Here is a 23,650-nt window from a genome sequence, read left to right on the forward strand (position 1 = left end):
TGAGTGTTGGGGATCCTATCTTGGGGCCTACTAAGAAACCACCCCTCTCCCACTTCTTGGCCCTGGTGTTCCCCTGTACTAGGGCTTATAAAGTTTGCAAGACCAAGGGGCCTCTCTTCCCAATGACGGCTGACTAGATCATTTTCTGCTACATATGCAGCTAGAGACCCGATCTCTGGGGGTGCTGGTTAGTTCATACTGTTGCTCCACCTATAAGGTTGCAGACACCTTCAGCTCCTTGGGTACTTTCTCTAGCTCCTATATTGGGGCACTGTGTTGAATCCGATAGTTGACTGTGAGCATTCACTTCTGTGTTTGCCAGGCACTGGCATAGCCTCACAAGAGACAGCTATATCAGGGTCCTTTCAGCAAAATCTTGCTGGCCTATGCACTAGTGTCTGCGTTTGGTGGCTGATTATGGAATGGACCACTGGGTGGGGCAGTTTTTGGATGGTCCATCCTTTCGTCTCAGCTCCAAATTTTGTCTCTGTAACCCCTTCCATGGGAGTTTTGCTTCCCAATTCTTAGGAGGGGCCAAGTGTCCACATTTTGGTCTTCCTTCTTCTTGAGTTTCATGTGTTTTACAGATTGTATCTTGGGTATTCTAGGTTTCAGAGCTAATATCTACTTATCAATGAGTACATATTATATGAGTTCTTTTGTGATTGGGTTACCTCACTCAGGATGATACCCTCCAGATCCTTCCATTTGCCGAGGAATTTCATAAATTCATTGTTTTTAGTAGCTGAGTAGTATTCAATTGTATAAATTTACCACATTTTCTGTATCCATTCCTCTGTTGAGGGACATCACGGTTCTTTCCATCTCCAGGCTATTATAAATAAGGCTGCTATGAACATAGTGGAGCATGTGTCCTTATTACCAGTTGGAACATCTTCTGGGTATATGCCCAGGCAAGGAATTGCTGGATCCTCCGGTAGTACTATGTCCAATTTTCTGAGGAACTGCCACACTGATTCCCAGAGTGGTTTTACAAGCTTGCAGTCCCACCAACAATGGAGAAGTGTTCCTCTTTCTCCACATCCTCACCAGCATCTGCTGTCACCTGAATTTTTTATCTTAGCCATTCTGACTGGTATAAGGTGGAATCTCAATGTTGTTTTGATTTGCATTTCCCTGATGATTAAGGATGTTGAACATTTTTTGAGGTGTTTCTCAGCCATTCAATATTCCTCAGTTGAGAATTCTTTGTTTAGTTCTGTGCCCTATGTTTTAATGGGGTTATTTGGTTTTCTGGAGTCCGTCTTCTTGAGTTCAATATATGTAATGGATATTGGTCCCCTATCTGGTTTAGGATTGGTAAAGATCCTTTCCCAATCTGTTGATGGTCCTTTTGCCTTACAGAAGCTTTGCAATTTTATGAGGTCCCATTTGCAAATTCTCGATCTTACAACACAAGCCTTTTCAGTTCTATTCAGGAATTTTTCCCCTGTGGCCATACCTTCGAGTCTTTTCCACAATTTTTCCTCTATAACTTTCAGTGTCTCTGGTTTTATGTGGAGTTCCTTGATCCACTTAGATTTGACCTTAGTACAGGGAGTTAAGAATGGATCAATTCTCATTCTTCTACATGATAACAGCCAGTTGTGCCAGCACCATTTGTTGAAAATGCTGTCTTTTTTCAACTGGATGGTTTTAGCTCCTTGTCAAAGATCAAGTAACTGTAGGTGTGTGAGTTCATTTCTGGGTCTTTAATTCTATTCCACTGGTCTACCTATCTGTCACTATATCAGTACCATGCAGTTTTTATCACAATTGCTCTGTAATACAGTTTTACGTCAGGCATAGTGATTCCCCCAGAGATTCTTTTATCGTTGAGGAGAGTTTTTGCTATCCTAGGTTTTTTGTTATTCCACATGAATTTGTAAATTGTCCTTTCTAACTCGTTGAAGAATTGAGTTGGAATTTTGATAAGGATTGCATTGAATCTGTAGATTGCTTCTGGCAAGATAGCCATTTTCACCATGTTGATCCTGCCAATCCATGAGCATGGGAGATCTTTCCAACTTCTGAGATCTTCTTTGATTTCTTTCTTCAGAGAATTGAAGTTCTTATCATACAGATCTTTCGTGTCCTTAGTTAAGAGTCACACCAAGGTATTTTTTATTATTTGTGAGTATTGTGAAGGGTGTTGTTTCCCTAATTTCTTTCTCATCCTGTTTATCCTTTGTGTAGAGAAAGGCCATTGATTTGTTTGAGATAATTTTATATCCAGCTACTGCACTGAAGCTGTTTATCAGCTTTAGGAGTTCTCTGGTGGAATTTTTATGGTCACTTATGTATACTATCATATCATCTGCAAATGATGATATTTTGATTTCTTCCTTTCCAATTTGGATCCCCTTGATCTCCTTTTGTTGTCAAATTGCTCTGGCTAGGACTTCAAGTACTACATTGAATAGGTGAGTATGTCCAGCAGTTCTGGACAAAGTATCTTAATTCTGCCTTTAAGTATCTTTTAATCCTCATAGCATTCCTGAGGGGCAGGGTACAGTTCCTGGGTCAGCTGGCTCAGTTTGGCTGTGTGACAAAGAAAGGTCTTCAGGACAAGCAGAGAGATATCATTATGATAGAAGCTGACTTTGAGGAGCCAAGAGCATTTGCTCAGGGCAGGCATGAGGGCTTGGAAATCAGGGTCCGTCCATCGTCCCCCACCACTCCAGTTCCAGAATATGCATGGTACTTGTGAGGATGAGCCCTGGATACTCATAGCCTATATCAGATAGAGAGCATTCAGGTTCAGCTGCATGAGCTTACGAATATTCAGACAATGGGGCAGGCACTCGAAGTCTGACTGTAAGAGCCAAGGGCAGACCATAATTGACAAGGTCTTCAAAGGGGTCTTCAGGCAGTTGAGTCACTTGTCAAGGGAGTCTTCTAGAAGGTGGATAGCATTCAAATAGAGATTCTGGAGACAGCCAAAGTTGGAGAGAAGAGAAGGCAACGTGCTTTGCCACTTGTCTTCCTGGCCTTCTTCACAAGCAGTAAAACTGAAGGGCTTCATGCCATCAAACATGAGTGTGTGGAGATTATTCATTCCCTCCTGGTAAGGATCAAGTTCTTCCAGGAATTCAGGCCACCACTGACTCAGCTGGAGCTCCAGGATGCAATTTAAATCCACTAATTTAAAGATCTCTATGACATTAGAGACTGGTGAGGCACAACTGCTCAGCTTCCTACAGCATAGATGAATGGAAGATTTTCTCTGCTGGACCCACTGCATCAAGTATATAGTCCATTCATCGAAACTGTCCTGCATGAGTTCAAAGTTGGTTACCACCATAAAATGTGTCTCCCTTCTAGGCTTAGAACAGGTCTCCACTGGATGCTTCTGTGCCATGATCTGTGGTGGGCAGTTATCTACATGGGATCCAGTCTGTATGCTCCAGAAGTCATGGTGCACATTCCTCCTCAAATCAAGCACTCTGAGTTTGCACCTATTGGAATGAACCTTCCCTGTTACCGGGACAATCAACCCACCAAGCACTGCTTTCAAAGTCTCCAGGAGAGGGTCCTCTATTAGGGTTCCTACAGGAAGGCATAGGAAGGGCCAGGAAGACACCATTGCAGTCAGGACCTTTGTATGCCTATCAGTGAAGGCCACCTTGAACATCTCTGGGAGTAGATGACTGGGCAGTTCCTCCAGAGCAGAAATGGCTAAAGCTTCCCCTTCAGTAGAGTGTCTCTTGCCCATTGAAAGAGTGTGGGTAGGGAGTCAACTCTCATTGGGACTGGTTTTCAGGAAAAATGATCCTGATCTGAACATGGTAAAATTCTCTAGATCCCAGAATTGATGCGTGGTGACTCCAAGTGGCTTTAGGCTCCCTCTCTTGTATTTCTTTAAGGGAGTTATTAATGTCCTCAACCAGTATCATGAGATATGATTTTAAATCTTAGTTTTGCTTCTGGTGTGTTGGGGTATCCAGGACTCACTGTGGTAGGTTTATTGGGTTCTGAGGATGCCAAGAAATCGTGGTTTCTGTTGATAATGTTCTTAAATTTGCCTTTCACCATCTGGTAATCTCTGGTGTTAGATGTTCTAGCTGTATCTGGTGGGATCTTTTTCCTTCTGTGAGTCTGTTAGCCTGTGTCAGCAGTCCTAGGAGATCAGCTTGCTCCTTGATCAGACTGGTGCACAGAGACCTGTGGAACAGCCACACCTCCTGGCTACAGATGTAGGCCTGTAGTACACTGTCCTAAAAGCTCTGCTGCCTGTGCTCTCCTGAGTGGACCCACTATAGAGATTCAATGGAGAGAAAATAGTGATCTGACCTGAGTCTCTGGATCAGAGCACTCCCTGGAGACCAGCTCTTCCCTGAAAGGGAAGATGCACAGAGGCCTGAGGATCTGCTCCACATCCTGGCTAAGGATGAAGGCCCGTGTTCAAGAAGCTCTGTTGCTTCTATGGCCTGCACTATCCTGTGTGGACCTGTCTCAGAGAGACCCAAAGAGAAAACTTGACAATTAGTTTTTAACACTGTACTTTACTTAGAAGAAAAGTCTCTGAGTAGGGGAAATAAGACACTACCTTCTGTTGGGGTGGGGGAAGGGAGATTTGATTTTCATCCAGGGTTAGTCATGGAAGTGTTTTTGTTCTGGATTGTAGTGGGTTGGTCTGGTCCTGTTATGTATTTAGATGGTAACTACTGGCCCCCAAGATGCATCTGCCCACAACAAGAAGATCCTTGAGAATACTCAGTGATGCTATCTATACCTTCATCCCCAATTTAAAACAGTTGGTTAAATAAAACTGGCAACAGCCAATTACTAGGATGGAATATAGAGAGAGAGAGTTTGAATTACCAGACTTGAGGTAACAGGTAGGACCATGAATAAAAAAGGGGACAGAGAGAGGAGGAAGCTGCCAAGAGAGGAAATGAACCATGAACAAGTGGCCAGGAAAAACAGCAAGTAGCAAGGGACATTATGGCTGGGAAATAAGTTAGAATAAATCCAATCTTGCTCAATATAGGTTTTGGTTTGTAAACAAAATACATGCGTTGTGTGTCTTTAATATGGCCTAGCTAGAATTTTATTCCTTTTACAATGGATCTTGAAGGAAAATTAGGATTTCTATACCAAATGATGAAATTACTGAGGGGGAAGCTTTAAGCAGTGACAAGAAGAGGAAGGCATCTTTGAGAGGTCCAGTCAGGGCTTCCAGACTCATGGGCAGGCATGTACTGGGTGTAGGAGAGATATGTGGAAATGTTGTTTCCTACTATGCAAGCTGCAATCTGGCTTATAGCCAGAGACCCTTACTCACCATTCTTCCATTCTGTAATACTGTATTCTGTATTCTTTATTCTGTATTCTGTAATTTTTATTCTATATTCTGTAATCTGTATTCTGTATTCTGTATTCTGTGTCAAGAGTCTTTTATTCTAGAGTGACTGTCTCAGTTACATGTCAAAGTTCCTGTTGTGAAAAAATATTTAAAATAAATGTTTAAGTAAATCAGTTCAGTAAGAGGTATACATAATACAGTAGAATTTTAAATTACAGCTTAAGCAATGTGTGATCAAGAATTTTTAAATGAAATATTGACTTTACTGTTATGTCTTTTGAGTGGAATATGAAATGCATGTTACATGGTTGTATTTGCTCTCTGTCCTTCTATGATGGTAACGATTTCTTACAAAAGACTGTGGTGACTTCTTAGTCCAAAGTTAAGTTATACCCAGACAGAAACAAATTTTCCTGTTCTTCTACTTCAAAATCAGTAAAAATCTTCTATATGTTTGTTAAAGAAAGCTTGGAGAGAAGTATAAAGAAATAAAATGAAGAGTATTACTACTACCAAACATGTATAGCAGATTAATTCATTGACTACTGTGGCGTCCACGTTGGACGCCAAATGTGCAGTCCACGTTGGACGCCAAATGTGTGGTTCTGCCTGCAGAACCACTGTGGATCCGAACTGGAGGACAGGAACTCCTGAGAAGGAACAGGGCTGCGAAAGGAAATATGGGGCCTTGGCAAATGTCTGAACAAAGCCCTATTCTTTATTGTCAGGACTGGCTTAAATACAAAGAAGAGTTCCCAGCATTCCCCTGAGTCCTTAGAAGTTGCCACGGCGCTCTCGCGATGATGGGCAGTCCTGGCAGTGGAGGGCAGGTCCGGGCAGCGGTGGGCGGTCCAGGCGACGGTGGGCGTTGACAGTGGGCGGTCCAGGCGACGGTGGGCGGTCCGGTGGTCCGGCGGTCCTGCGGCGGTCGGTCCGAGGACGCTGTCCAGATCCAGGGTTCCAGGAAGAAACTCCCAACCTGTCTGCAAGAGGCGGAACACAAGGCTTAGAGGGAGGAGCAAACAGACTACTATATAATAAGTGTAAGTGTTCCAATAAAACACAAAATGATACACTTTCATCTATATATTAGAAAAGCAAGAGTTTGCAAGATGGCCATAGGTGCCTGTAGCTCTGAGTTCATTGGTGGTAGCAATAAGGCATGTTGATGTAATTTAATTTAACCTCTCCAATTTTTAATTTCAAATGTTAAGTATGTAAATGTTTTATTATTACTTATATGTGCACACTATGTATTTGTATTTTAAGAAATATTTATATTTTAATTAAAAAAAACCAAGATTGTTCTTCCCAGCACGAACATGGACATGGTGGCTCATAGTTGTCTACAACTTCAGTTCTAGGGTATCTATCACCCTCCTCTGGCACTGCATGCACATGGTGAACAGACATAAATGCAGATAAAACACTCATACATATAAAACAATGAAATTCATAAATCTCAATATAACACCAAAATTAATAAAGAAAATATTTTTTTCATTGGGAAGAAAAAAGAGACTTGTCTACAAGTAAACAGAAATGGCCAACAGCGTCATTGGTCTTACCTAAATGCAGGTTGAAACAACAAGTCTGACTCAACCTAGACAGACATTGAGGACATGGACAAATAGGAACACTTATGCTCTATTCATGGACATGTAACCATGCATCCCCTGTAGAAAAGTGTTACACTTCATAAAATAAATGAACCATGAAATTATCAGATGACTCCATAATTCCAGAACTAACTTTGTATTCAAGAAAACTGAAAACATACATCCATATAAAATATGACACAAATGTTCACAATTCTATTGTTGGTAATTGCAGAAGGGTAAAAAATGTCAAATATCCATTACTGGATAAATAATCTGTAGTACAGTCATACAATGGAAAACTACTAGTCAAAAATAAATAGAAATAAAGTACAAGGGGATGTTAAAACCTGGATCAATCTCAAATCATATTCTATAAAATAACCCAAAAGAAAAGATATAAATTATGTAATCCCTGTTATCTCTTGTGTCCAGAATAAGATAACCCACAAGCATAACAAATACCCTGGAGGTTATTTGAAAAGAGAGGAATGGGGAGGAAACAACAACTTAAATCATATGACAGTTTTCCTAACAAGTGTTGAAACTAGAGAGGAGTTGTGGATGCCTCAGTTTGTAAACAGACTCAATTCCCCAAATTTTACACTGAAAATAGTGTCCCTGATATAACATGAATTTCACCTCTATAGTAACAGACAAAAGACTTCTTGTTCACCTCTGTCTATCAGGTTCTAACAAGCTTCAGAAGGTCACATGGGACTGGAGATAAGCCCCACTGATAGAGCACTTGCCTAGCATGCACCAAGTCCTGGATAAGCTCTCTGGACTATATAACCTACACAAGAGGTGCACACATATGACCCCAGCACTTGGAGAGCAGAAGGAGGAAAATTAGAATTTCAAGGTTACTCTCCACTACTTAGCAAACTGAAAAAACAAGAAAAAGAGGGCAGGTGTGGTGACACAAATCTGTAATGTCATCACTGGAAACTGAAGCAGGAGGATTAGCAGGACCAGGGTGAGGTACATGAAGTGCCTGAGGCACACACAAGCAAAAGCTAAAAATGAAAAACAAAATCCCTTGCTTTTCAGATCCCGGCAGAGTGAACTGTGACAATAAACAATTATACCTTAAACACCTTGCATCAAAAATGTCCAGCCTCATGGGGCACAAATGCTGTTACATGAGACACTGCTTAACAAATAGTGAGCTTCCCACTCTGTCTGCTCAAAAAGTACACAAAATGCAAAATGAAGTAAGGCCAGATAACTTCTCTTACCTGTGTTACAAGTGCCCAAAACCTGCTGGGGTGTGGTTCTCTGTCTTTAAGAATAAGCCTACCCCATCTGAGAATCCATCCCATCATCAGCCACCAAACCTAGATACTAATGCTCATGCCAGCAAGATTCTGCTGAAGGGACCCTGATATTGCGGACTCTTGTGAGGCTATGCCAGTGCCTGGCAAACACAGAAGTGGATGCTCACAGCCAGCTATTGGATGGAACACAGGGTCCCCAATGGAGGAGCTAGAGAAAGTACCCAAGAAACTGAAGGGGGCTGCAACCCTGTAGGTGGAACAACAATATGAACCAACCAGTACCCCCTGAGCTTGTGTCTCTAGCTGCATATGTAGCGGAAGATGGCCTAATTGGCAATCACTGGGAAGAGAGGCCCCTTGGTCTTGCAAACTTTATATGACCCAGCACAAGGGAAGGCCTGGGCCAAGTAGTGGGAGTGGGTGGGTAGGGGAGCAGGGACGGGAGGGGGGTATAGGGAACTTTCAGGATAGCATTTGAAATGTAAATAAAGAAAATAATAATAATAATAATAATAATAATAATAATAATAATAATAATAATAATAATAAAAGAATAAGCCTCTTTGTTTCCATACATAGTGTCTATTCTTCATTAAAACTTTTATGTCTGTTCTGGTCTGGTCTGGTGAATTCTTTTACTTCTTCACCAGGAGCTGGCCATTCCCAGCACAACCCAATTTGGTGAGTGGCAGCCTGAATGCTGCAAAGAGGAGCATCCATCTGACATCCTCTTTGAGCCTGACTCTAGTAATCTTGGGGTATGAAGCAGCCTTGTAAGAGCTGTTTATATTCACTGCCTATAATTCTTCTCTGTGGTTTTCCTTAACCCACTAAAAAGATCAGTTTCAAACTGTTTTGTTAAAATGGACACCAGTCTTCACTTGACTAATTCCAATGATTAGTTTAGTTTCCAGGTTGCTCATAACCAACGTATGTACATGTGGTATGATGAACTGCTATCTACTTTTATGGTGGTAGTATAAATTGTTGTTGGTATTGTTGTTTTGTTGTTGTTATTAGTTTTTCATGTGGGTTATCATTCAATACTTGCAGAAACTCACAAGAATCTCACTAGTGACTAAATCATCCACACTTGCCTTGAACTTGCAGTCATCTACCTCTTCCTGGGACCATAGGTCTGAGCCATCAGACTTGGCTTGTTTCCTTCTTCAGTGAACATTTCTTCAGTGGCTTCCAGTACAATGAGCTCTCCTGACTTCTCTCCACACCTCATGAAGTTCCCTCACTGTCTCTGTCCTGGACTGTGTTTTGGTTGTCCATTACTTCTCCAGAAGCTGAGGTGTCTCTACTCCTGGCACATTCATTCCTGGGATGTTGAAAATAGTTTTTGCTATCCTAAGATTTTGCTATTCCAGATGAATTACCATTGTGTTCATGAGAGCCTGTAGAAACCTAGTTTAGTAAAAAAAAAAAAAAATCCCTACACTCAGTACACAGAGGCTGAAGCATGTGCAAAAGTTTAAGACCTGACTGATCTACATTGCAAGTTCCATGTCATCCAGAGTTAAATTGGGTAAACAATAAATAATATATATTTAGTTCAAAGTAAAAAGGAAATGAAAAGATGATTTGATTTGTGATTGACTCTAGATGGCCATATAGGCCATTCAAATGATCAGTGAAACAAAGTCTGTGGCTGTAAGATATGGGGGAACATTGTCACTAGTAAAAGGGGACTGAGTAGCACACTCATTGAGATTACAAGGAATTCAGGCTGCTTGTCAACAAAGAGAACAGGAATTTTTCTCAGGTTCTTGATGGGCCCAGATTTATTAAGTTTAAGGTTGATTTTCTTGAAGAATTTTCTTCAAAAACTTTTCCATGTAAGTTACAGCTCAAAGTTGCTCCTGGAAATTCCCTGGTTTCATCCTATAACTAGTCAGATCAGGGCCAGTCAGATTCCACAGCCTGTGGAAAGGAGAGAGACCCATGACAATCTTGTCCACCAGTGTCCTTAGTTTTGTTTTAGTTGCTGCTGTTGAAAACAGATTATAGATGTCACATAACCTTCAAGGGACACTGTAGACCTTAAACCACAGAAATACCTGTAGCTCAGAGCTGTATAGTGACAGTTGTGTCATAACACCTGTGGGGAAATGTAACTGTGAAATACTTGAGAGTGGCAACAGGAAATTAAATATGGCCTGAGAGAAGAGTGTCAGAAATGATGCCACACAACTTTTGGTGTGGGCAATTAGAATAGAGGTTGTTTTACATATGGGGTGCTTTGGAGGGTGATCATATCTGAGATCTGAGATGAAAATTTGTGTGTGTGTGTGTGTGACTGTGTGTATCGATGTTTGTGTGTGTGTGTGTGTGTGAGAGAGAGAGAGAGAGAGAGAGAGAGAGAGAGAGAGAGAGAGAGGGAGGAAGGGAGTTAGGGAGGGAGGGAGAGAATTTATTCTTTTAAATCAAACAAGGTGTCACAAGGCAGTCATCCCAGCAGAACTGGGGAGTCAGAAGCAGGAGGATCAAGAGTTCCAGGCCAGGCCAAGGTGACAGACATAGCCAGAATCTTTCAAAAACAAATTAAAAATTGGATTCAACTTGTGATCCTACTTAACTTAAGGGTCTTTAGGTTTTGGTTATTTATTTTGTTAGTTTGAGTTTTTAAGATCGGGGGCGTGTGGGTGTGTATGGGTGTGAGTGTGTGTGTGTGTGTGTGTGTGTGTGTGTGTGTGTGTTTGGTATAGTGTGTGTTTATGGGTGTGAGTGTGTGGTTTTGGGTGTCTGTGTGTGTGTGTGTGTGTGTGTGTGTGTGTGTGTGTGTGTGTGTGGTGCATGATGTGTGTGAGTAGGTCAGGTCTAGGTCTAGGTGTATGTGTAGAGGTCAGAGAACATATTTCGGGATATATTTCATGTCTTCTCCTATGTGGGTCCCAGGATCAAACTCAGATCCTTATGCTTAGCAACAGGTATCTTTTCCCACTGTAGCAACAGACCAACCTTGCCTTTTGTCTTCTTTAAATCCATATCACCCATGGTAACCTAGAGTTGTTCATAGAGCCATGCATATCACTGAACACCTGATCATCTTGCTGCTACCTCTCAAGTGCTGCAATTACAATCATGTGCTACTGTGCCTGATTAATTTGATTTTTGAAAATAGTATCTCATGAAGCCCAGGCTGTACTTCAATGGGATATGTAGCCAAGGCTGCCTTTTTTTTTCATTTTTCTTTCTCTCTTAGTTTTCTTTCATTGTTATTGATTTAAAACACGGTCTCACTCATTGTTTAGCCAAGTCTGTTTAGAGCTCACTATGTAGTCCAGGTAGCCTCAAATGTCCAATGATCCTCTTCTTCTACTTTCTGAGTACAGGAGGCACACATCCAGCATTCTAAAGGTAGCTTAGGGCCCTGACCCTGCATTTTTTCCAAATTGTGGGGTTACAATTTGTATAAGTCTCAGTGTGCAGGTCATGATGACTTTGAACACAGGATCCCTATGTCCTACTCTGGAGTGCTAGGATTATAGCTCACCAAGGTCTGGATTCTGTATATTTGGAGAGCCTTTTGGGGTGCTGCTTGGCAGGAGTCTGACATTGAGCAAGAACAAGGAAATGAGCTTCAGACAGGAATCTGGCATTGGCCATGACAAGGAAATGGGCTTCAGGCAGAAATCTGACATTAGGGCATGATAAAGAATTAAGTTTCCAGGGCTACACAGAGAAACCCTGTCTCAAAGAACCGAAAAACCAAAAACCAAGAAAAAGAGAAAAAAAGAGGTAAGTTTCAGCAAGAATCTAACTTTAGGCTATAATAAGAAAGTAGGGTAAGGCAGGAAATTTTATCTTAAGGTGTAAAAAAGAAGTAGACTTCAGGCAAGATTTCGGGCTTGGACAAGGAAGTGGGTCAAGTATTTTGGACATTATGACAAGACATTTTAAACAACAGTCAGGTGAGTAACCACAGGACTTTGCTTTCTGCTTTGTTAGTTCCTTATTGTACTGGTCATGCAAAATGCTTGCACGTAATTAAAATGGTATAAAAAGCGGGTTGGAAAAATTAAATTTGCCTTCAGTCTCAGAATTGACTGGGGTCATGCTGAAATGTTGTCTAACGGTCCTTTTTCTTTTTAATTGTCACTCCCATGCTGGAGAACCTTTTGAGTGACTGAGCAGACTTGGTCAATCACACAAATGAGAGGTGATAGAGAGGAGTTTGCACAAATTGGGACTTTAGTTCTGAGTCATTGAACACTGGCTAAATTGGAGTCCTCTCATGCGGTGAGGTCACCCTAGGAGACAATGTGCCAATGTTGGGACACCTCATCTTCTGGAGTGGAATTGACAACCAGGCAGCAGCCCAGGAAAAACAAAATGAGGGAACATCCTGAAGGGAGGAAAGAGGTCAGGGGAGTTCAGTGTCCTGGAAGCCACTGAAGCAAATGTTCCCTGAAGAAGGAAACAAGTCACCAGTGATAGGCATACCTGCATAACCAGGGCTAGGGAGGCCAATGAAGGCTGCTAGTTCGTGGAGAGGATGGATAATCTAGTCACTAGTGGGAGTGAAGTGAGTTCCTGCAGAGTCTTCAGTGATACCCCAGCTCAAAAACAAACAAACAGCAACATATTCCACTAACACAATCAACAGAAAGGAAGAGAGCGGGTCTTGGAACCTCACATAGATAGGATGATTGTGAGCACATTCAAAAGTGATTATTGGACTTAGCCATGTGTATGACTGTTTATAAACTCGAAAATGAGTTAGAGGGTGATTGTTTTGGAGTGGGTTAAAGAAAACCATAGACAGGAATGAGATTCCATGAACATGGACAGCTCTTGTGAGGCTGCTTCAGATCCTAGGCCTACTAGTGCCAGACTCATCTCAAAGGTTCAAATCAGACATTCAAAAGGAGATAATTTTCTGACCTGTGAAGTGATGTGTGTCTTCTGTCTGTAAGACTGTTTGGGGACTGCATCAATATGTCTGTGATCAACCCTTCTCTCCAAGAGAGAACCACCAGTTTCTGTTAAAAGTTAGGAACCTCACAATACTCTAACAAACAACCCAATTTCTCCCCCCTCCTGGCTTTCTCAAATTTTACAATTTTGTAGATTGAAGTCCATATACAGGGCTTGGTTGCACCTGCCTTAATGACTAGGCATATTTTATTCCAGAGTCTGTGTCATGTGAGATATTAGGTAAGGTCTAGAGAAGCAACAAGCTTTTCAGCAACGTTTTATCCTTTGAAGAAAGGCTCTGTGTATAGAGCATGAGACTCAAACTTGAGTTAGGACAGAGAGAGGTAAACTTGCTTTTAATCCAGAACTAGTTGTGGCAGGTTGGTGTTTATCCTGGACCTTGAAGAGAAGATTGGATTCCAATGGGTAATAATGAAATTACAGAAGGGGGAGCTTTAGCTAGTGAGAGGAAGTGGAACGTTTCATCTGAGAGATTCTTTCAGGGCTTCCAGACACTCAGAGACAGTTAGGTGCTGCATGTAGCAAAGATATGGAACCATGGCTTTCGCTAATGCAAGCTGCAATCTGGTTTTTAACCAGAGATTCTTAGTCCTCATCACTCCCTGTTTGATATTTTGTATGCTCTGACGCCAGATTATTCCTCACATTCTTGATCCATTTTCTCTGTTACATTCCTGAAAATGTATTTATTTACTGATATATGTTAAAAATATTTAACTGAATCTGCTAAGGAGGATGTATCCATGGCATTGATTTTTCTGAACAGAGAGTCTTTGTGTAACCCTGGTTATTTTAGAATTCACTATGTAAACGATGGTGTCTCTGAACTCAGAGATCCACCTTCCTCTACCTCCATACTGCTGCTATTAAAGCATGACCCACCACAGTCAACTGAGACAAGATTTTTCACAAAGACACTAAACAAAGGACTTTAGCAACAGGATGAGATAGAAATCGGGGATTCAGAGGGGAGGACAATCTGGGCAGAGAGGATCCTAGTGTTGAGGTTGAGCAGATTCCACATAGCAGTTGAGAGGTTCCATGTATTTGACAACTGAGAGGCAGGTAGGGATGGGAATGATACTGTAGAGTGAATGACCTGTAAGTGAGTAGTAGCCTGCAGAGTCTTTAGAGAGTGAAAAGAATGAATGTTAAGGATGTCAGAAGCAGAGAATATGATGGGAAGAAGTGGGTTAAGTGGAATCTCATTAAAGAGAGTAGCCTGGCATACAGGACAGTAGGGAAATCTATGAAGTTTTAGTTTGATAGACAGACAAACTTATCTTGGGGTAATTCTGAAGAGGAATATCTGTCTGTCAAAGTTCTGTGAAGGATGCTTTAGACAGACATCGAGAGATATTCAGTGTGTGTCTGTGTGGTGTTTAGTCCATCTGGTAGAGTTTATGAAGTGGTGTTGGGTGCTGCAATGGGTTGCTAGCCAGAGGTAGATTCACAAAGGAAATGGTGACTAGCTATTCAGAGTATAAATACATGGATTCAGTGTCAAGCTAAAGAAAAGGAGCCCAGTCTTTACTTGTGAAGTGGCCAAAATATGAGGTGTGTTTAAGTTTCAGTATGGAAAAACAGGTGTAATGGTGATCTAGGCAGTCAGGATACTAGTGGACCTCTGTGATTTTGAGGCTAATCTGTTTATAGCCACTTTCTTGAGACCTTATGTTGGGGACCATTTAGTCACCTATTGGTCATCAGGGGTTTCTGTTATACGTGAAACCCAGGTTGAGCAGATGTTAAGTGGAATAAGGGGCATATGATTATCTAGAGTGAAGGGCCAGGAAGATTTCAAGGAATATTTCAAATACTGCCTATATGGTATGGATTATGGATTATGCTGACTAAAGTGGGACAGAGGTATGGAACAAAATTTGAGTTCTTCTATTTGGAGAAGTGTAGGACATGAGGGACAGGTCACCAGAGGAATGGTTATGATACTGGTGAGGTGGAGCATGCTCAAATCCCAGAATTCTCAGAATTTGAGACAAACAGGAATAGAACTAACTCCCTCCCTCTTGCCATGCCATCCTTAGGTCAGGTAACAATAACCCCCAGTCAGGTGATCCCAGGCAGTCAGTTATATAGTGCAGCACCTTGAATTTTTCCCATGCAAAAAGAAAATCACCAGCATCTTAGCCTCATACAGTAGAACATGTACCCCAAAATCTCATCCTCAAGGTTCATACAGTCCCTGTCCACATAGAATAAAGCATGCAAGTTACTTCACAAGGACCAGCTGAGCCTAGCTGTTTTACTGAGCTGTAAACACTTGTGGGAAGAATCTCTCTCCACAAACATCACTCATTGTTGGATTTTGGACCCTCCTGCCAGGCCAGGCTTCTAGGCTAGCAGAGGCTCACATCAGAGCAAGGGCTCCCAACACTGTTGCCACTGCTGCTGCTGCAGTTGTAGCATCCTCAGGTCCTGGTACCCTGGCCACTTGCACTGCACTGGCCACCCAAATCTCTTTATTTCTTTTCTAAGATCTGTAACACTTCCTGCATTCCAGTTGAACAAAAATCCCGTGGACACTATTTATTTGTGACTCCACCTCACTCCCCTTGGTTTGGCATACAATGACTTCTCATGCCCCCAAGGGAAGAGGATGACTGCTGACTCCACCCATTCAGGACTTTACTGTGCCCTATCTGAGCCGTTGCATCGATGTTGTCCAAACCACCACCCCACATGCAGAAGAATGTCATCAATAACCACAGCACCCGTCCAATGTGGGAAAAACAAGGTGTCTTATTTGAGAAAGGAAGGGTGAGTTGCCTGTGCTACTCTGAGGACAAGCATCCTGTCCTTTTCCCACTTCAAATTCAGTTGGCTCCATTCTGTGAATTCAGATACAATGAAAGGAAATCTGATGCCTTCTGTCTAGAGCCACTCTCTGATGTGTGCAGAAGGTCCCTAAACTTCTGTCTGCAACCTGACAACCTGTAATGGGCATTGTCAAAGACTCCCTATCTAACTTCTCCTTGAAAGAAAAAAGCTTGATTATGCAGCAGTCATTTAAAAGTCACTAGGATGGCTACCAGTTCTTAAGTCATCTGACATAGATGCTGCCCTCTGCAACACTCAGATTATCCCTCACAAAGTTGTGTTGTGCTGGGAATGGCCGGGTCCTGGTGCAAGGGTAAATGAATTCACCAGAAGTGACATAAAACTTTTAGTGAAAAATAGACATTGTGGACAAACACACAGCAGGCTGTTTCTGGGAGAGAATTGGGCCCCAGTAGGAGTGGGCTCCTGTTTCACAGTAAAGGATAGCAACCTGTCCTTGATTCATTTTCACATTTATGTACTTTTTGAGCAGACAGAAAGGAACAGCTACTATTCATTAAGCAGTGTCATACAAACAGCAATTGTCCTCTGTGAGGCTGGTCATCTACTGTGGTGCAGCCTCTTTAAGCTCTAGTTGTTGATAAAGTGTCACAGGATACTCGGTCAGAATCTGAAAAGCAGGAGATTTTGTTTTTCATTTTTAACTATTGGTTATGTGTGCCTCAGACACATCATGTACCTCATCCTGGTCCTACAAATCCTCCTGCTTCAGCTCCCAGTGATGACATTACAGATTTGTGTCACCACACCTGGCTTCCATTATTTGGCTTTCATTTGTTAGTTTTAAATTTTCTATGTAGTATAGAATAACTTTGAATTTCTAATCCTCCTCCCTCTGCCTTCCAAGTACTGAGACCCTCTGTGTGAACCTCTTGTCTAGTTTATACAGTAATGGGTTCCTACCCAGAGACTGGGGCATACTTCCCAAGTACTCTAACAAAAGGGTTACTCTTCAACCCCACATGGCCTTGAAGCTTGTTAGAACCTGATAGAAATGGCGAAGAAGTGTTCTTTTCTCTGTTGCTGTTTAGGTGAAATTCATTTTACATCAGGTTTACAGTTTTCAATATTCAATAGTGTTGACTCTTTCCACAAGCTGTGGTAACTACAACTTCTTTCTAGTTTCAGAACTTCTCAGCACCCAGGAAACCTCCAAATATGTTAAGTCATTGTTTTCTTCCCCCTTTTTACTCTGGATAAATTCCAGCATATGTTCTCTGCTTGTGGGATATGTTATTGTGTATCTAACATGTAAATGGTATCCCTTAATTGGCAGGCCATTGTTTGGTTTGGTTTGTGTTTTTTTGTTTTTTATCTTTTGCTATTACCAACAATACAACTCTAAATGTTTATGTAAGGTTTTATCTAGATGTGTATTTTCATTTTTCTTGGGAATTTTGTTGTTTTAACTTGTATTTAGGTAAAGAACAATGGCACTGTTGGTCCTTTCCTGTCTTCATGGATACATATCATATCTTTGCATCTCTTCCCATTTCCTCTTTTATGATTTTATTCGGTTTTGATGGTGTTTAGATGTGTTACTTATTTTCTCTATATAAGTGTTTCACCACATATATGTCCATGCACCATATCCATGCAGTACCCAGAGAACCCAAGGGAGACTATTTGATTTCCCCAGAACTGTAGTTTCAGAGAGTTATGGGTACTTAGAACAGCTTCTGTTGCTTTTAACTGCTGAGCTGTTTCTCCAGTAACATTTCTTTACTGTGAGATAAGGTCTCACTATCTGACCCTGATTGGACCAGAACTCAATATGTAGACAAGGCTGGCCTTGAACTTACAGAGAACTACATTTCACTCTACATCCTCAATTCTGAAAGAAAGGCATTTACTACAAGGCAAGTTTGAATAATTTTATTTCTTTTACTGGGCTGCAGAAATGGCTGTGTGGTTATGAACACTGGAGGTTCTTGAAGAAAATGCAGGTTGGGTTTTCAGCTCCCACAGTCAGCTTACAACTGCTGTACTTTCAGGGTGAGATGATTCATTGCCCTCTCCTTGTCTCTTCAAGCAACAGGCACATATGTAGTACATACATATGTATGCAGGAAACACACACATAAATTGAAAATTTAAAAACCTTTTTTAAAATTTATTTTTGTATATATGTACTTGTGTGAGTGACTTGTGTGATGTTTCCCACAGAGGCCAGAAGAAATAATTGAACCCTGCAAGATGGATTTTTCAAGGAGTTTTGAGTACACACTATGTTTGTTTGTTTTCCCTGTTGTTGTTGTTGTTGTTGTTGTTGTTGTTGTTGTTGTTGTTTTTCAAGACAGGGTTTCTCTATGTAATAGTCCTGTCATTCCTGGAACTCAATTTGAAGGCCAGGCTTGCTTCAAACTCACAGAGATCTACATGTTGAGAGCATGCACCACCACCACCAGCTTTAGCATACACACTTCACCAGTTAACTATGTGTTTACTCTCCCCCCTCAACACACACACAATTTCTTAATTATACTTCCTAAGAATTCTGGACATTGTACTCACATACATGTTTTACAAATATTGTCTCTTAATCTGGAGGTTGGCCTCATCATGTAGGTTCAGATTATTATACCATGGGTTGAGATCCAATGTGTGGTTATCAAATTGAATGTGTGGCTTGATCCTTATGTGGAAACATAATTCTGAACACACAATGAACAAATATGAATTCAAAATCAAGGGGGAAGTGAATTGAGTTGAACTAGCTGTGCATGCATCTCCCACTCCATTGGAACCTTAGTTCTGAACACCAAACTCTTGCACTTTGCATTGTAAATGCTATTCCCTCAGGAATGCAAAGAAATGCTGCCTCAGAAACTCCACAGCCACAGTATGTTATGATCTCCAGATCTTTTATTATGTATAAAATATGCATGTTCTTATAGAAAAAGTGGTTTAATTACAAGAATCAAGGTCTTTTAGTGTTTTCTTCAGTTTTTAATAACAACTTAATGGATATTTCTATTATATTGTCTTGCAATGTAGAATTTTAGAAATTGATGTTGGCAGCACAAGATAGACAGCTCAGTGATTGAAAGAATGGAAGATTTGGGTTCAATTCCCAGTAACCACATAGCAGCTTAGAACTCCAGTTGCAAAAGAACTGAGATCTTCTCTAGCCTCTGTGATAACTACACACTATCCATACATACAAATAGGAAAAGCATCTATAATTAGTAAGAACATTGGTTTCTTTGAAAAATTCAGAAATAGTATGGTAATATTTTTTCATTTTAATTGCAGATATGGGATATGGCCTGTTTGAGATTGTTCACAGCAGTAGATTTTAATTTGTTCTATGGTCTGTCAGCCTCAGATAATTTCTGCAGTTGTTTGATGTTTTGAATTCTGTGCACCTTTTACAGGGTATATACATAGTAGGGCCCTGAGAAGTAGGGTGGGTTGTTGGTTGCTATCAGTCACTGTCATGCACAGAGAAGAAGCAACAAGAATCAGATAACCTGAAACTGCTCCCAAGGAACTCAACACCTCTAAAACCGCTTGCAGTAGCTAGCAGTGAAGTGGTCCTCTTTCCTCTCTATCATTTTTCTCTCATATCTAGACTTCAGAGGTTAAAATGGTGAAAAAAGATTTGAGAATACTGGAAGAAAAAAAGAGCACACAACATGTCCAAGACCAGCTAAACTCATTAATAAAAAATAAAATATTAAGTAAATATTTTTACAGTAATGACATTCATAAATTCCCATCATTGATTTTGTTGGCTAGGACAAACATTTGGTATGTGTGACACTGAAATGATGTTTCAAATGGATAAAAACTGGAATTTATGTCCCTCCTATAGAGATTGAGAACGAGGAAAGAAAAATGCAAGCTCATTTCCCTGAGGAATTTACTGAAGGGTTTGATAAGCAATACTATGTGAATGCCTAACCTTACAAACCATATATCCATCAATCAGTTATATTTTGTTTGGAGAGGTAAGATTTTCCTATATTTTGCCCAGGCTAGCCTGGAACTTGATCTTCCTGCTCCAGCCTCCTAAGTGTTGGGAATGCAGCCATGTGTCATCATGCCCATGAATTCTAATGAAGATATGATGATCTCAGCAAGGATGAGTTACTTTTCTTTCTTCCTTCCTTTCTTTCTTTCTTTCTCTCTTTTTTAACAATTATTATTAGATATTTTCTTCCTTAACAATTCTCTTTTTTGGAACTTCATACATTGAAATTTTTTGTTATTTATTTACTTATTTATTTATTTAAACGATTTTTTTATTAGATATTTTCTTCGCTTACAATTTAAATGCTATCCTAAAGGTCCCCTATACCCTCCCCCTGCCCTGTTCCCCTATCCACCCACTCCCATTTCTTGACCTTGGCATTCCCCTGTACTGGGGCATATAAAGTTTGCAAGGCCAAGGGCCTCTCCTCCCAATGATGCCATCTTCTGCTACATATGCAGCTAGAGACAAGAGCTCAGTGGGTACTGAGCTCATATTGCTGTTCCTCCTATAGGGTTACAGACCCCTGCAGCTCCTTGGGTACTTTCTCTAGATCCTCCATTGGGGGACATGTTTTCCATCCAATAGAAGACTCTGAGCCTCTACTTCTGTATTTCCCAGGCACTGGCATATCCTCACAAGAGTCAACTATATCAGGGTCCTGTCAGCAGAATCTTGCTGGCATAGGCAATTGTGTCTACGTTAGGTGGTTGATTATGGTATGGATCCCCAGATGGGGCAGTTTCTGCATGGTCCTTCCTTCCATCTCATCTTGAAACTTTGTCTCTGTAAGGGTATTTTGTTCAGCACTCTAAGGGGGGACAAAGTATCCACACTTTGGTCTTCCTTCTTCTTGAGTTTCATGTGCTTTGCAAATTGTATCTTGGGTATTCTAAGTTTGTGAGCTAATAGCCATTTATCAGTGAGTGCATATTATGTGAGTTCCTTTGTGATTGGGTTACCTCACTCAGGATAATACCCTCCAGATCCATCCATTTGCCTAAGAATTTCATAAATTCATTTTTTTATTAGCTGAGTATTACTCCATTGTGTAAATGTACCACATTTTCTGTATCCATTCCTCTGATTAGGGACATCTGGGTTCTTTCCAGCTTCTGGCTATTATAAATAAGGCTGCTATGAACATAGTGGAGCACGTGTCCTTATTACCAGTTGGAACATCTTCTGGATATATGCCCAGGATATGTATTGCTGGATCCTCCAGTAGTACCATGTCCAATTTTCTGAGGAGCCGCCAGACTGATTTCCAGAGTGGTTGCACAAGCTTGCAATCCCACCAGCAATGGAGGAGCGTTCCTCTTTCTCCACCCTGACTGTGGAGGGGACCCCTGTGTACTTTCTAGTAGACACCGGGGCAGAACACTCTGTGTTGAAACAACCATTGGGAAAACTAAAATAAAAAAAAACCATAGTAATTGGAGCCACAGGCCAGAAACAATGCCCTTGGACCACTGCACGTACTGTAGACTTAGGCGAAGGACAAGTGAGTCACTCTTTCTTGGTCATTCCTGAGTGTCCCATACCGCTTATAGGGAGAGACGTTTTGACTAAACTGAAGGCCCAGATCAGATTCACTCAAAAAGAGCTGAGAGTAAGTTGGGAATCTCCTGCCTCGATGATTCTGGCCCTACAACTTAAGGAAGCGTATCGCCTGAATGAATGTAAGAAGCAAGTAGAGGGGCCAGACCTAAGAGACTGGCTGAATGCCTTCCCTAGGGAATAGGCAGAGACTGGGGGCATGGGGATGGCTATCAGAGTACCCCCTGTGGTTGTGGGACTGAAGACGGATGCTATCCCTATAGGGGTGTGGCAATATCCAATGAGCTGCGAGGCTAGGGATAGAATTAGGATACGTTGATGATCTACTGCTTGCTGTGACCTCAGAGTAGAAATGCAGGCAAGGGACTAAGAAACTGTTAGCTGAACTGGGTGATTTGGGGTACTGAGCCTCTGACCCTGGTTTGCAACACTGGCTGCCCGCCTGTATCCCCTAACTAAAGAAAGTGGGGAATTTAAATGGACATCAGAACATCAGAAAGCATTTGAGAATATTAAAGAGGCTCTGTTGACTGTGCTGGCCTTGGCACTGCCTGATTTAACCAAGCCCTTCACCCTTTACATTGATGAAAGTGCAGGAGTAGCCAGAGGGGTTCTAAATAAGACTCTAGGGTCATGGAAGAGGCCTATGGCCTATCTGTCTAAAAAGCTGGACCCAGGGGCCAGCAGATGGCCCACATGTCTGAAGGTCATTGCAGCGGTAGCCTTGCTTGTTACCTTTGGAACAACAAATAGCTGTGGTTGCCCCCCACTCTCTTGAAAGCATTATCCGCCAGTCCCCAGACCGATGGATGACCAATGCCCGAATGACTCACTATCAGAGTCTATTGCTGACTGAGCAGGTAACATTTGCTCCTTCTGCTATCCTCAACCCTGCTACCCTCCTACCTGAGACAGAAGACTCCTTGCCCATCCACTGCTGTGCTCACATCCTTGCGGAAGAAACAGGGGTCCAGAGTGATCTGCTTGATTAGCCATGGCCAGGCATTCCAAACTGGTATACAGATGGAAGCACCTTTTTGGTAGAGGGTAGAAGGATGGCAGGGGCGGCAGTGGTAGATGGTAAATATGTGGTGTGGGTCAGCAGCCTGCCAGAGGGTATGTCAGCCCAGAAAGCTAAGCTAATTGCCCTGACCCAGGCCCTTAGGATGGCTGAGGGATGGCCTATTAACATCTACACCAATAACAGGTATGTTTTTGCTACAGCCCACTTCCACAGAGCCATCTACAGGCAGAGGGGATTGTTGACGTCGACAGGTAAAGATATTAAAAGTAAAGAGTAGATTCTGAGTCTCCCTGAGGCTATTCACATGCCAAAATGGCCATCATACACTGTCCAGGACATCAAAGAGGCTGAGACCCTGTGGCTAGAGGTAATCAGATGACTGACCAAGAAGCCAAAAAAAGAGGCACAAGGACCTATGATCCTCATGTGAAAACCTAGCATAATCATTTTGAAATCCCCTATCGTTCTTTAGAAGTTAGCTTCAATTGCACCTGAGAAGACTATCCACAAATGAATAAATTGGGCTTCGAATTTGAAAATGCCTGTGGCCTGGGTGAAGCTAAAGATGGAAAAGTGATTTTGCCCCAAAAGGAAGGAAAGAGATATGTTACTAATTTACATCAATTAACCCATCTAGGGGCCAAGCATCTTCAGACATTGGTTAAGTCTTCCAACTATTATGTTTTGCTACTCTCTGATGTAGCAGAGGCCATAGTCAGAAACTGTGTACCATGTGCCATGACTAATTCAGGACATTCAAGATGCCCTCCAGGAAGTCGACTATGAGGAGACCATCCTGGAGCTTATTGGGAAATAGATTTTACTGAAGTAAAACCAGCTAAATATGGTAACAAGTATCTTTTAGTTTTTATAGATACCTTTTCAGGATGGGTGGAAGCCTACCCAACTGAAAAAGAAACTGCCAATGTCGTGGTCAAGAAGATCCTGGAGGAAATTTTTCCACGATTCAGGATTCCCAAGGTAATAGGACCCGACAACAGACCCGCCTTTGTTGCCCAAGTAAGTCAGGGACTGGCCACCCAACTGGGGATTAATTGAAAATTACATTGTGCTTATAGACCCCAGAGTTCAGGACAG

At 41.6% G+C, this 23,650-nt stretch overlaps 1 pseudogene; it reads right to left on the reverse strand.

Moving 5' to 3' along the window:
• Window positions 1–2,410: 2,410 nt before the first annotated feature.
• Window positions 2,411–3,747, reverse strand: LOC110315063 (annotated as a pseudogene).
• Window positions 3,748–23,650: the final 19,903 nt, after the last annotated feature.

This window comes from Mus pahari, unplaced genomic scaffold, assembly GCF_900095145.1.
Source record: "Mus pahari unplaced genomic scaffold, PAHARI_EIJ_v1.1 scaffold_10301_1, whole genome shotgun sequence".
In the NCBI taxonomy this organism is placed as follows: domain Eukaryota; kingdom Metazoa; phylum Chordata; class Mammalia; order Rodentia; family Muridae; genus Mus; species Mus pahari.